Consider the following 10,000-nt stretch of genomic DNA (forward strand, 5'->3'; position numbering starts at 1 on the left):
CTCTCTGTCTCTCTCTCTCTGTCTGTTTCTATCTCTGGCTCTTTCTCTGTTTCTCTGTGTCTGTCTCTCTCTCTGCCTGTTTCTCTCTGTCTTTCTCTCTCTGTGTTTCTCTCTCTGTCTGTCTCTCTCTGTCTTTCTCCCTCTGTCTGTCTCTCTCTCTCTGTCTGTCTCTCTCTCTGTCTCTCTCTCTCTGTCTGTTTCTATCTCTGTCTCTTTCTCTGTTTCTCTGTGTCTGTCTCTCTCTCTGCCTGTTTCTCTCTGTCTTTCTCTCTCTGTGTTTCTCTCTCTGTCTGTCTCTCTCTGTCTTTCTCTCTCTGTCTCTCTCTCTGTCACTCTCTCTCTCTCTGTCTCTCTCTCTCTGTTTCTACCTCTGCCTGTCTCTCTCTCTGTTTCTCTCTGTCTTTCTCTCTCTGTCTGTCTCTCTGTCTCCCTCTCTGTCTGTGTCTCTCTCTGTCTGTCTCTCTCTGTCTCTCTGTCTGTCTCTCTCTCTCTGTCTGTCTCTCTCTCTGTCTGTCTATCTCTCTCTGTTTCTACCTCTGCCTGTCTCTCTCTCTGTTTCTCTCTGTCTTTCTCTCTCTGTCTCTCTCTCTCTCTCTGTCTCTCTCTCTGTCTGTCTCTCTCTCTCTGTCCAATTCCAATTCCAATTCAAATGCTTTATTGGCATGAAAGTTTGCAGAGAACCATATTGCCAAAGCTTACATAGCAAAAAGGTACAGTTTTCCAACATTCTGTAGGTGTCAATCGATTTGACATTTGTTGGGTACATACAATATTACTTTTAAACAATATTAATTTTAAACAGTCTTAATTTTAAACAGTCCTCAGGTTGTGACATGTTGTTACATATTTGGCCCCAAGGTATGGTCTGTCTCCTTCTCCTAGGACTAATCTCAATTTTGACAGGTCATCCAATTCCTTGAAATCTGGGGTTGTTTGGCTTAGCTTGTTGAATAATATGTTTCTTGATGTGTTGAATTTTTCGCATTTTAGGAGGAAATGCATTTCTGTTTCAACCTCGCCGGCCAGACATTGATCGCATATTCTATTCTCTCTAGGCTGCCAGGATTTCTTGTATCTGCCTTTTTCAATTTCCAGTTGGTGGTCGCTTAGTCTGTACCTGGTGAGGGTCTGTCTCTGTTTTGTGTCTCTGATGGTCGTGAGGTAGTCTGCCAGTTTATAATCTCTTTTTAGGGCCCGGTAACATTCTAATCTGCTTTGGCTTTCGGTTATTTTGTTCCAATGTTCCAGGTAGGTTTCTTTGCATTGTTTAATGATTTGGTTCACTCGGATTGGTGTTTGGACGGCTGTGTTGGTCTGGGGCTGGTCAGGGTCCGGCTGAGTACTTAGTTTCAGTAGCAGCTGACTCAGGGGACTCTTTTCTGGGTTTAGCTCTTGGGTCTGAAAGGCTTTGAAATGAAGGGTGTCTGGGGAGCTAGATTTGAGGTGATTTAGGAAGTTTAGTGCTCGTTTTTGGATGTTTATTATCAGTGGGTATCTGCCTAGTTCGGCTCTGCATGCATTTGTTGGCGTTTTTCTTTGGGTGCGAAGGATGCTTCGGCAGAATTCTGCATGTAGGGCTTCTATTGTGTGTTTTTCCCATTTAGTGTAGCTTTGGTGATTTAGCGGGCCCCATACTTCACTACCTCACAGTGCAATGGGCAGGATTATGCTGTCAAATATTTTGAGCCAGATTTTGATTGGGATTTGGATGTTGTAGAATTTTCTTTTTATTGCATTGTCTCTGTCTTTGTCCCTGTCTCTTTATCTCTCTCTGCATTTCTCATTTTTCAAGTTCTGCTCACAGATCCATTCTTGCTCTGGCAAACTGTACGTGTAAGTTCCTCGTTATTATAGCGGCGAGTATCCCCGCCTGTCACGTGGGAGACCGGACTCAGTTCCCCGACGAGTAGGGTGCTTTTAACATTCCAAATTGTAAACCTTTGGGCAACCCCTTAAAATCCTCCTTGGAAAAGTAGGACAGAAAAAAAATCACTAAAATAATTTAAAAAGATTTACTGCCATATGAAGAACTGTATAACAACTTCCTGCACCAGTTCCCCGTTAGTATAGAGCTCTCTCTCTCTCTCTGTTTCCCTCTCCCTTTTGTGTGGGGCACGGAGGAGGGAGAGAGTGACAGAGAGAAAGAGATTAACAGGGTTACGGACAAACAGCGGGGTTGGGACTGAGCACAACTGCTCTTTCACAGAGACAGCACAGGCACGGCGGGCCGAATGGCCTCCTTCTGTGCTGTAAATTTCTATGAATCCATGACACTCAGAAAAGCTTATTAAATATGTGACTTACACATAAACATAGAGAGCAGGCACACATGTCTGTGTGTGTGTTCGAGTCTTTGTCTCAATCACTGCATAACTACTTCCTCTACCAGGTCCTTGATAGTATAGTGGTGAGGATTCAATTCCCCGACAGGTTCTCTCTCTCTCTCTCTCTCTCTGTGTCTCTCTCTGCCTCTCCCCGTGTCTCTCTCGCTCTTTGATACCCTCTCCTTGCTCACTCCTCCCTCTGGGTCTGGTGAATGAGCCCAGGTCTGTCCACAGCGCCATTCTTGCTCTGAGCCTCTGCAGAGAACGCCCAGCAGTGACTTTGGTCAGTTTAGTGGAGTATCCCTGCCTGGTGAGCGGGGTTCTGCGATGGGGCGAAATGCGTCTTTAAGATGTGAAATAGTAATTAAATTGGTTCGTGTTAAAAAGCGAGGGAGGAACATGGAAGATTAAATAAATGCGAGAGGAGATTGTCTCTTTGAGAATGTTCTTGAGCGGAGACTTTTCAGGGACTGAGTGCTGTTTTGCTCCAGAGCGATGGATGATTGCGATTTTATCTGAGCAACATTTAACTTATCCTCTACCCAGTAGTCGTGGCCGAGTGGTTAAGGCGATGGATTAGAAATCCATTGGGGTTTCCCCGCGCAGGTTCGAATCCTGCCGACTACGGTTCCAGTATTTTTCTTTTTAAAATGTAACCAAATTCCTGGAGAACTAATCCTGAATTAGACGATATTAAATCCCACAACTTTGAACACCTCGAGATTTTTCTCGTTTTCATTGATCTGCAAGTGTTCACGAAATTTACGGTCAGAAATAAAACAAAAATTACTGACAGTGTTTCTCTCTACCTGTCTGTCTCTCTCGATGTCTAAGTCACTCTATGTGTGTGTCTGTGTTTGATGTGTGTGTCTGTCTGTGCACATGTGTGTCTGTCTGTGTGTGTCTGTCGGTCACTCGGGTAACAAGCGGGGATACTTTCCTTAGCCTTCACCTCCTTTCTGAAGTGTGGTTCCCCAGAATTGGACACAATACTCCAGCTGGGGTCGAACTAGTCGTTTATTTAGGTTTGGCAAAACTTCCTGGTTTGTGTTCTCTGTGCCTCTATTTATAATGCCCAGGATCGCATCTTCTTTATTAACTGCTTTGTTAACCTGTCCTGCCACCGAGGAATTCTCTGCTCTGCTCAACTCTGTGGCAGGGTGGGGCTTGAAGCCCCGATTCTGACAGAGACAACCCACACGTATTCAGACAGCACCAGAATGGCTGAGTGTTTAAAGTGTTGGACTTTAGATCCGATGGGTTTATACCCACGTTGGTTCAAACTCCACTTCAGGTAACACTTTAATTTAAGACCCATTTCCTTTCATCCTGCTCAGTGACACTCGTTTGTCATCTGCAGAATCTCCATCAAACAAACAACGAGATTTTTATAGATACGGAAAGAAAGATTTCAAATTTATATGTCATTCTTAGAGTGCTATTTTGGCATCTGCTGAATCTACATTTTCGCTCACTCTCAACTAACAAAGAGAAGTAATCGTAAAATGTTTTTATGTTTTTCAGTCTCCACCTCTGTCTCAGTATCTGTCTCTCTATCTACCTCTCATTCTCTCACTCTCTTTCTGTCTCTCTCTGTTACACATTTGTCATACGCCTCCGTTTCTCTCTCTCTCTCTCTCTCTCTGTCCTTCTCTTGTTGATCACTCCTCCCTCTGGGGCTGGTGAATGAGCCCAGGTCTGTTCACAGCGCCATTCTTGCTCTGCGATTCTGCACAGTAATGCCATCCATCAGTTCCTCGTCAGATATAGTGAACAATCCCCAACTGCTACTCCCGAGGTCGGCTTTCAATTCCGCGATGGAGTGGAAGCATTTTTAAGATGTCAAACTGTATTTCTATTTCCTGGTGTAGCTTTATGTTAAAAAGCTACAGCGATAAACAGAAGAGTGAAACAATGCGAGAGGAGATTGTCTCTGAGAATTTTCTTGATCGGAGACTGTTCAGGGACTGAGAGCTGTTTTGCTCCAGAGCGATGGATGGTTGCGATTTTATCTGAGCAACATTTAAAAACTAGCAAACCCAGTAGTCATGGCTGAGTGGTTAAGACCATCGACTAGAAAGCCATTGGGCTTTTCCTGCACAGGTTCCAATCTTGCCGACTACGGTTCCAGCGTTTCTCATTTCAAAATGTAATCAAATTCCTGGGGAACTAATCCTGAGTTGGGCGGAATTAAATCCAACACCTCGAAGTTTTTCACTTTTTCATGGTGCAAGTATGCACGAAATATACGGTTGGAAATAGAACAACAATTAGACAAATCAGGGTTTAAACTAATTTGGCAGGGGTCCATCCTTTCCTGATATGTATACCCTCGCATTTCTGGTATCATCCTTGTACATCTTCTCTGTACGTTCTCTGTGTCTGTGTGTCTGTCTGTGTCTGTATGTTTATGTGTGTGTCGGTCTGTGTCTGTGTGTCTATCTGTCAATGTGTCTGTGTGTCTCTCTCTGCTCAAATCTGTGGCAAGGTGGAGCTTGACGGCCCGATTCTCTTCGAGACAGTCTGCAAACAATGCCAGCACCAGGATGGCTGAGTGGTTAAGGCATTGGACTTAAGATCCAATGGGTTCATACCCACAGTGGGTTCAAACCCCATTTCTGGTAGTTCTTTAATTTATAGATCCATTTCCTTTCATCCTGCTCAGCAACACTCCTTTGTCAACAGCTGATTCTCCAACAAACAATGAGATATTTATAGATATGGAAAGAAAGGTCTCATATGTAATTCTTCAAGTCCTATTTTGGCATCAGCTGAATCTGCATTTTTCTCTCTGTCTGTCTCTCTCTGTCTGTCTCTCTCTGTCTCTGTCTGTCCCTCTCTGTCCGTCTATGTCTGTCTCTCTCTGTTTCTCTGTCTGTCACTCTGTCTGTCTCTCTCTGTCTGTCTCTGTCTGTTTCTCTCTGACTGTCTCTCTGTGTGTCCCTGTGTCTCTCTCTCTCTCTTTCTCTCTCTGTCTTTCTCATTTGTCCAGTTTTGTTCACAGCTCGATTCTTGCTCTGACCGACTTTGCACGTGTTAATTCCTCATTAAGTATAATGGTGAGTGTCCTTGCTTATTATTTGAAAGGCTGGGGTTCAATTCGCCGATGGGGCGGGCAATTTTTATCAACCCCAATTTTAAACATTTATAAAGCTTCTTAAAATCATTCTCTTCAGAACAGAAAAAATCCACTTTTGGATTTGAGACTAGATTCTTGGTGCCCACCTGGTGTGGAGCTGTGAACCATTACGTTTCTCACTGGGCAGCATTTCAAAATTAAACAAACGCCCAGTCGGTTTAATCGTCAATTACAAGGCTTAAAGTTCCATGGATTGTGACAGCTCGACATTTCAACTGATCTGCAAGAGTTGACGAAATCTACGACAAGAATCTCACTATCTGTCACTCTGTCTCCCTCTCATTCTCTCACTCTCTTTCTGTCTCTCTCTGTTACACATTTGTCATACGCCTCCGTTTCTCTCTCTCTCTGTCATTCTGTTGTTGATCACTCCTTCCTCTGGGGCTGGAGAATGAGCCCAGGTCTGTTCAGAGCGCCATTCTTGCTCTGCGATTCTGCACAGTAACGCCATCCATCAGTTCCTCGTCAGATATAGTGAACTATCCGCAACTGCAACTCCCGAGGTCGGCTTTCAATTCCGCGATGGAGTGGAAGCATTTTTAAGATGTCAAACTGTATTTATATTTCCTGGTGTAGCTTTATGTTAAAAAGCTACAGTGATAAAAGAAGAGTAAAAAACATGCGAGAGGAGATTGTCTCTTGAAATTTCATGACACAAGACTGTTCAGGGACTGAATGCTGTTTTGCTTCAGAGCGATGGATGACTGCAATTTTATCTGAGCAACATTTAAAGTCTTACAGACCTAGTAGTTGCAGCCGAGTGGTTGTAGGCGATGGGCTAGCAATCCGTTGGGGTTTCCCTGCACAGGATCGAATCCTGCCGACTACGGTTCCAGCACTACTTATTTTTTAATGTAACCAAATTCCTGGGGAACTAATCCTGAGTTGGGCGGAATTAAATCCAACACCTCGAAGTTTTTCACTTTTTCATTGTGCAAGTATGCACGAAATATATGGTCGCTAATAGAACAATAATCAGACAAATCAGGGTATAAACTAATTTGGCAGCGATCCATACCTTCCTGATATATATACCCTCGCATTTCTGGTATCATCCTTGTAAATCCTCTCTGTGTCTGTGTGTCTGTCTGTGTCTGTGTGTCTCTGTGTCGGTCTGTGTGTCTCGCCATGTGTGTGTGTCTACCTGTGTGTCTCTCTGTGTTGGTCTGTGTGTGTCTCTCTGTGTCGGTCTGTGTTTCTCTCTGTGTCTGTGTGTCTGCCTCTCTGTGTTGGTCTGTGTGTCTGTGTGTTTATGTGTGTGTCGGTCTGTGTGCCTCTCTGTGTCGGTCTGTGTGTCTCTCTGTGTCTGTTTGTTTATGTGTGTGTCGGTCTGTGTGTGTCTCTCTGCTCTGCTCAACTCTGTGGCAGGTTGGTGCTTCAAGGCCCGATTTTCTCAGAGCCAGCGCGCAAATAATGCCAGCACCAGGATGGCCGAGTGGTTAAGGCATTGGACTTAAAATCCATATGGGTTTATATCCACGTGGTTTCAAGCCCCACTGCTGGTAACTCTTTAATTTAAGATCCATTTCCTTTCATCCTGCTCAGTGACACTCATTTGTCATCAGTTGATTCTGCAACAAACTATGAGATGTTTATAGATATGGAAAGAAAGATCTCATATGTAATTCTTCAAGTCCTATTTTGGCATCTGCTGAATCTGCATTTTTCCCTCACTCTCTCTGTCACTCTCAACTAACAAAGAGAAGGGATCGTGAAATGTTTTTACATCTTTCAGTCCCCACCTCTCTCTGTCTCACTATCTGTGTCCCTCTCATTCTCTCACTCTCTTTTTCTCTCTCTCTCTGTTTCCCTCTGTCTCTCTCTCTGTCTGTCTCTCTGTCTGTCTCTCTCTTTGTCTATCTCTCACTGTATGGCTATCTGTCTGTTTCTTTCTGTCTCTCTCTCTCTGTATGGCTCTCTGTCTTTCTCTGTCTGTTTCTCTCCGTCTGTCTCTGTCTGTCTGTGTGTCTGTCTGTGTGTCTGTCTCTCTCTTTGTCTGTCTCTCTCTCTATCTCTCTCTGTATGGCTCTCTGTCGTTTTCTCTCCCTGTCTCTGTCTGTTTCTCTCTGTGTGTCTCTCTCTGTCTTTCTCTGACTGTCTCTCTGTCTGTCTCTGTCTCTCTTTGTCCCTGTCTTTCTCATTTGTCAAGTTCTGTTCACAGCTCGATTCTAGCAGCAGCCAGTATATCAGTTCCTCATTAGTATAGTGGTGAGTATCCCCGCCTGTCACAGTGGAGACCGGGATTCAATTTCCCGATGGGGAGGGCGATTTCAACATCACAAATTTTAAACCTTTGGGCAACTCCTTAAAAACCTTCTTGGAAAAGTAAAACAGAAAAAAAGCCTACCAAAATAATTTTAAAAGATTTACTGGCATATGAAGAATGGTGTAACAACTCCCTGCACCAGTTCCTCGTTAGTATAGAGCTCTCTCTCTCTCTGTTTCCCTCTCCCTTTTGTGTGGGGCGCGGAGGAGGGCGAAAGTGACAGAGAGAAAGAGATTAACAGGGTTACGGACAAAAAGCGGGGGGTGGGACTGAGCACCACTGCTCTTTCAAAGAGACAACACAGGCACGACGGGCCGAATGGCCTCCTTCTGTGCTGTAGGTTTCTATGAATCCATGACACTCAGAAAAGCTTATTAAATATGTGACTTACACATAAACATAGAGAGCAGACACACATGTCTGTGTGTGTGTTTTCGAGTCTTTGTCTCAAACACTGCATAACTACTTCCTCTACCAGGTCCCTGATAGTATAGTGGTGAGGATTCAATTCCCCGACACGTTCTCTCTTTCTCTCTCTCTGTCTCATATTTAACTATAATTCTTAAAGTGCTATTTTGGCATCTGCTGAATCTGCATTTTCTCAAGTGTCACTATTGACTAACAAGGAGAAAGAGAATTCGGACTCTACCCCTCTCTGTCACACTATCTGGTCTCTCTGTCTCCCTCTCATTCTCTCTCTTTGTCTCTCTCAATCTCTCTTTCTGTCTCTGTTACACATTTGTCATAAGCCTCCTTTTTTGTCTCTCTCTCTCTGTATCTATCATTGTCTCTCTCTTTATCTCTCTGAATAGCTCTCTGTCTTTCTCTCTCTGTCTCTCTGTCTCACTATTTGTCCCTTTCTCTGTTTGTCCCGTCTCTCTCTCTCTTTCTCTCTCAGTCCAATTCTGTTCACAGCTCGATTCTTGCTCTGACGGATTTTATATCCGTCAGTTCCTCGTTAGTATAGTGGTGAGTATCCCCACCTGTCACGCGGGAGACCGGTGTTCAATTCCCCGACGGGGAGGAAGATTTTATAATTCAAAATTTTAAAGCTTTGGCCAACTCCTTAAAACCTCCTTGGGAAAGTAGAATAGAAAAAACATCAACTAAAATAATTTTAAAAGATTTACTGTCATAACAACTTCCTGCACCAGTTCGTCGTTAGTATAGAGCTCTCTCTCTCTGGTTTCCTCTCTGTCTCATTCACTGTTCCCCAGTCTCTCTGTCTCATTCACTGTTCCCCAGTCTCTCTCTCTGTTTCCGTCTCAGTCTCTCTCTGTGTGCCTCTCTCCGTGTCTCTTTCGCTCTTTGGTTCCCTCTCCTTGCTCACTCCTCCCTCTGGGGCTGGTGAATGAGCCCAGGTCTGTCCACAGCCCCATTCTTGCTCTGAGCTTCTGCAGAGAATGCACAGCAGTGACTTTCGTCAATTCCTCATCAATTCAGTGAACGATCGCCGCCTGTTGCACGGCTGACAGAGGTTCAATTCTGTGATGGGGAGAAATTAGTCTTTACGGTGTAAAATAATTGTTATATTTCTTGGCGTAACTTAATGTTAAAAAGCGGGGGGAAATAGAAGAGGATAAAAATGCGAGAGGAGATTGTCTCTGAGAATGTTCTTGAGCGGAGACTGTTCAGGGACTGAGTGCTGTTTTGCTCCAGGGCGAAGGATGATTGCGATTTTATCTGAGCAACATTTAAAATCTGACAAGCCCAGTAGTCGTGGCTGAGTGGTTAAGGCGATGGACTGGAAATCCACTGGGGTCTCCCCGCGTAGTTTCGGATCCTGCCGACTACGGTTTTAGCATTTTTCATCCCATTTCATTTCAAAATGTAACCAAATCCCTGGTGAACTAATCCTGAGTTCGGCGGAATTAAATCCAAAACCTCGAGATTTTGCACAATTGCTTTGATCTGCAAGTATTCACCAAACATACGGTCGGAAATTGAACAAAGAGCATGCAAAATAACGACAGTGTTTCTCTCTACCTGTCTGTCTCTCTCGATGTCTGAGTCACTCTATGTGTGTGTGTTGATGTGTGTGTCTGTCTGTGTACATGTCTGTGTGTGTCTGCCGGTCACTCGGGTAACAAGCGGGGATACTTTCCTCAGCCTTCACCTCCTTCCTAAAGTGTGGTTCCCCAGAATTGGACACAATACTCCAGCTGGGGCCGAATTAGTGTTTTATTTAGGTTCACCAAAACTTCCTGGCTTGTGTATTCTGTGCCTCCATTTATAAAGACCAGGATCACATCTGCTTCATTAACTGCTTTG

At 44.2% G+C, this 10,000-nt stretch overlaps 4 non-coding genes across 4 annotated transcripts; all 4 read left to right on the forward strand.

Annotated features, from left to right (window-relative positions):
• Nucleotides 1–2,869: 2,869 nt before the first annotated feature.
• On the forward strand, nucleotides 2,870–2,951 carry trnas-aga (transfer RNA serine (anticodon AGA)). The gene has a single exon. It is a non-coding gene; the product is annotated as a tRNA-Ser (tRNA).
• A 1,913-nt stretch (nucleotides 2,952–4,864) lies between these two features.
• On the forward strand, nucleotides 4,865–4,948 carry trnal-uaa (transfer RNA leucine (anticodon UAA)). The gene has a single exon. It is a non-coding gene; the product is annotated as a tRNA-Leu (tRNA).
• Nucleotides 4,949–6,884: 1,936 nt separating this feature from the next.
• On the forward strand, nucleotides 6,885–6,968 carry trnal-uaa (transfer RNA leucine (anticodon UAA)). Its single transcript has one exon. It is a non-coding gene; the product is annotated as a tRNA-Leu (tRNA).
• Nucleotides 6,969–9,442: 2,474 nt separating this feature from the next.
• trnas-gga (transfer RNA serine (anticodon GGA)) lies at nucleotides 9,443–9,524 on the forward strand. Its single transcript has one exon. It is a non-coding gene; the product is annotated as a tRNA-Ser (tRNA).
• Nucleotides 9,525–10,000: the final 476 nt, after the last annotated feature.

The sequence above is a fragment of the Somniosus microcephalus genome, chromosome 4 (assembly GCF_052327205.1).
Source record: "Somniosus microcephalus isolate GS21.2 chromosome 4, FLI_Smic_1.0, whole genome shotgun sequence".
In the NCBI taxonomy this organism is placed as follows: Eukaryota; Metazoa; Chordata; class Chondrichthyes; order Squaliformes; family Somniosidae; genus Somniosus; species Somniosus microcephalus.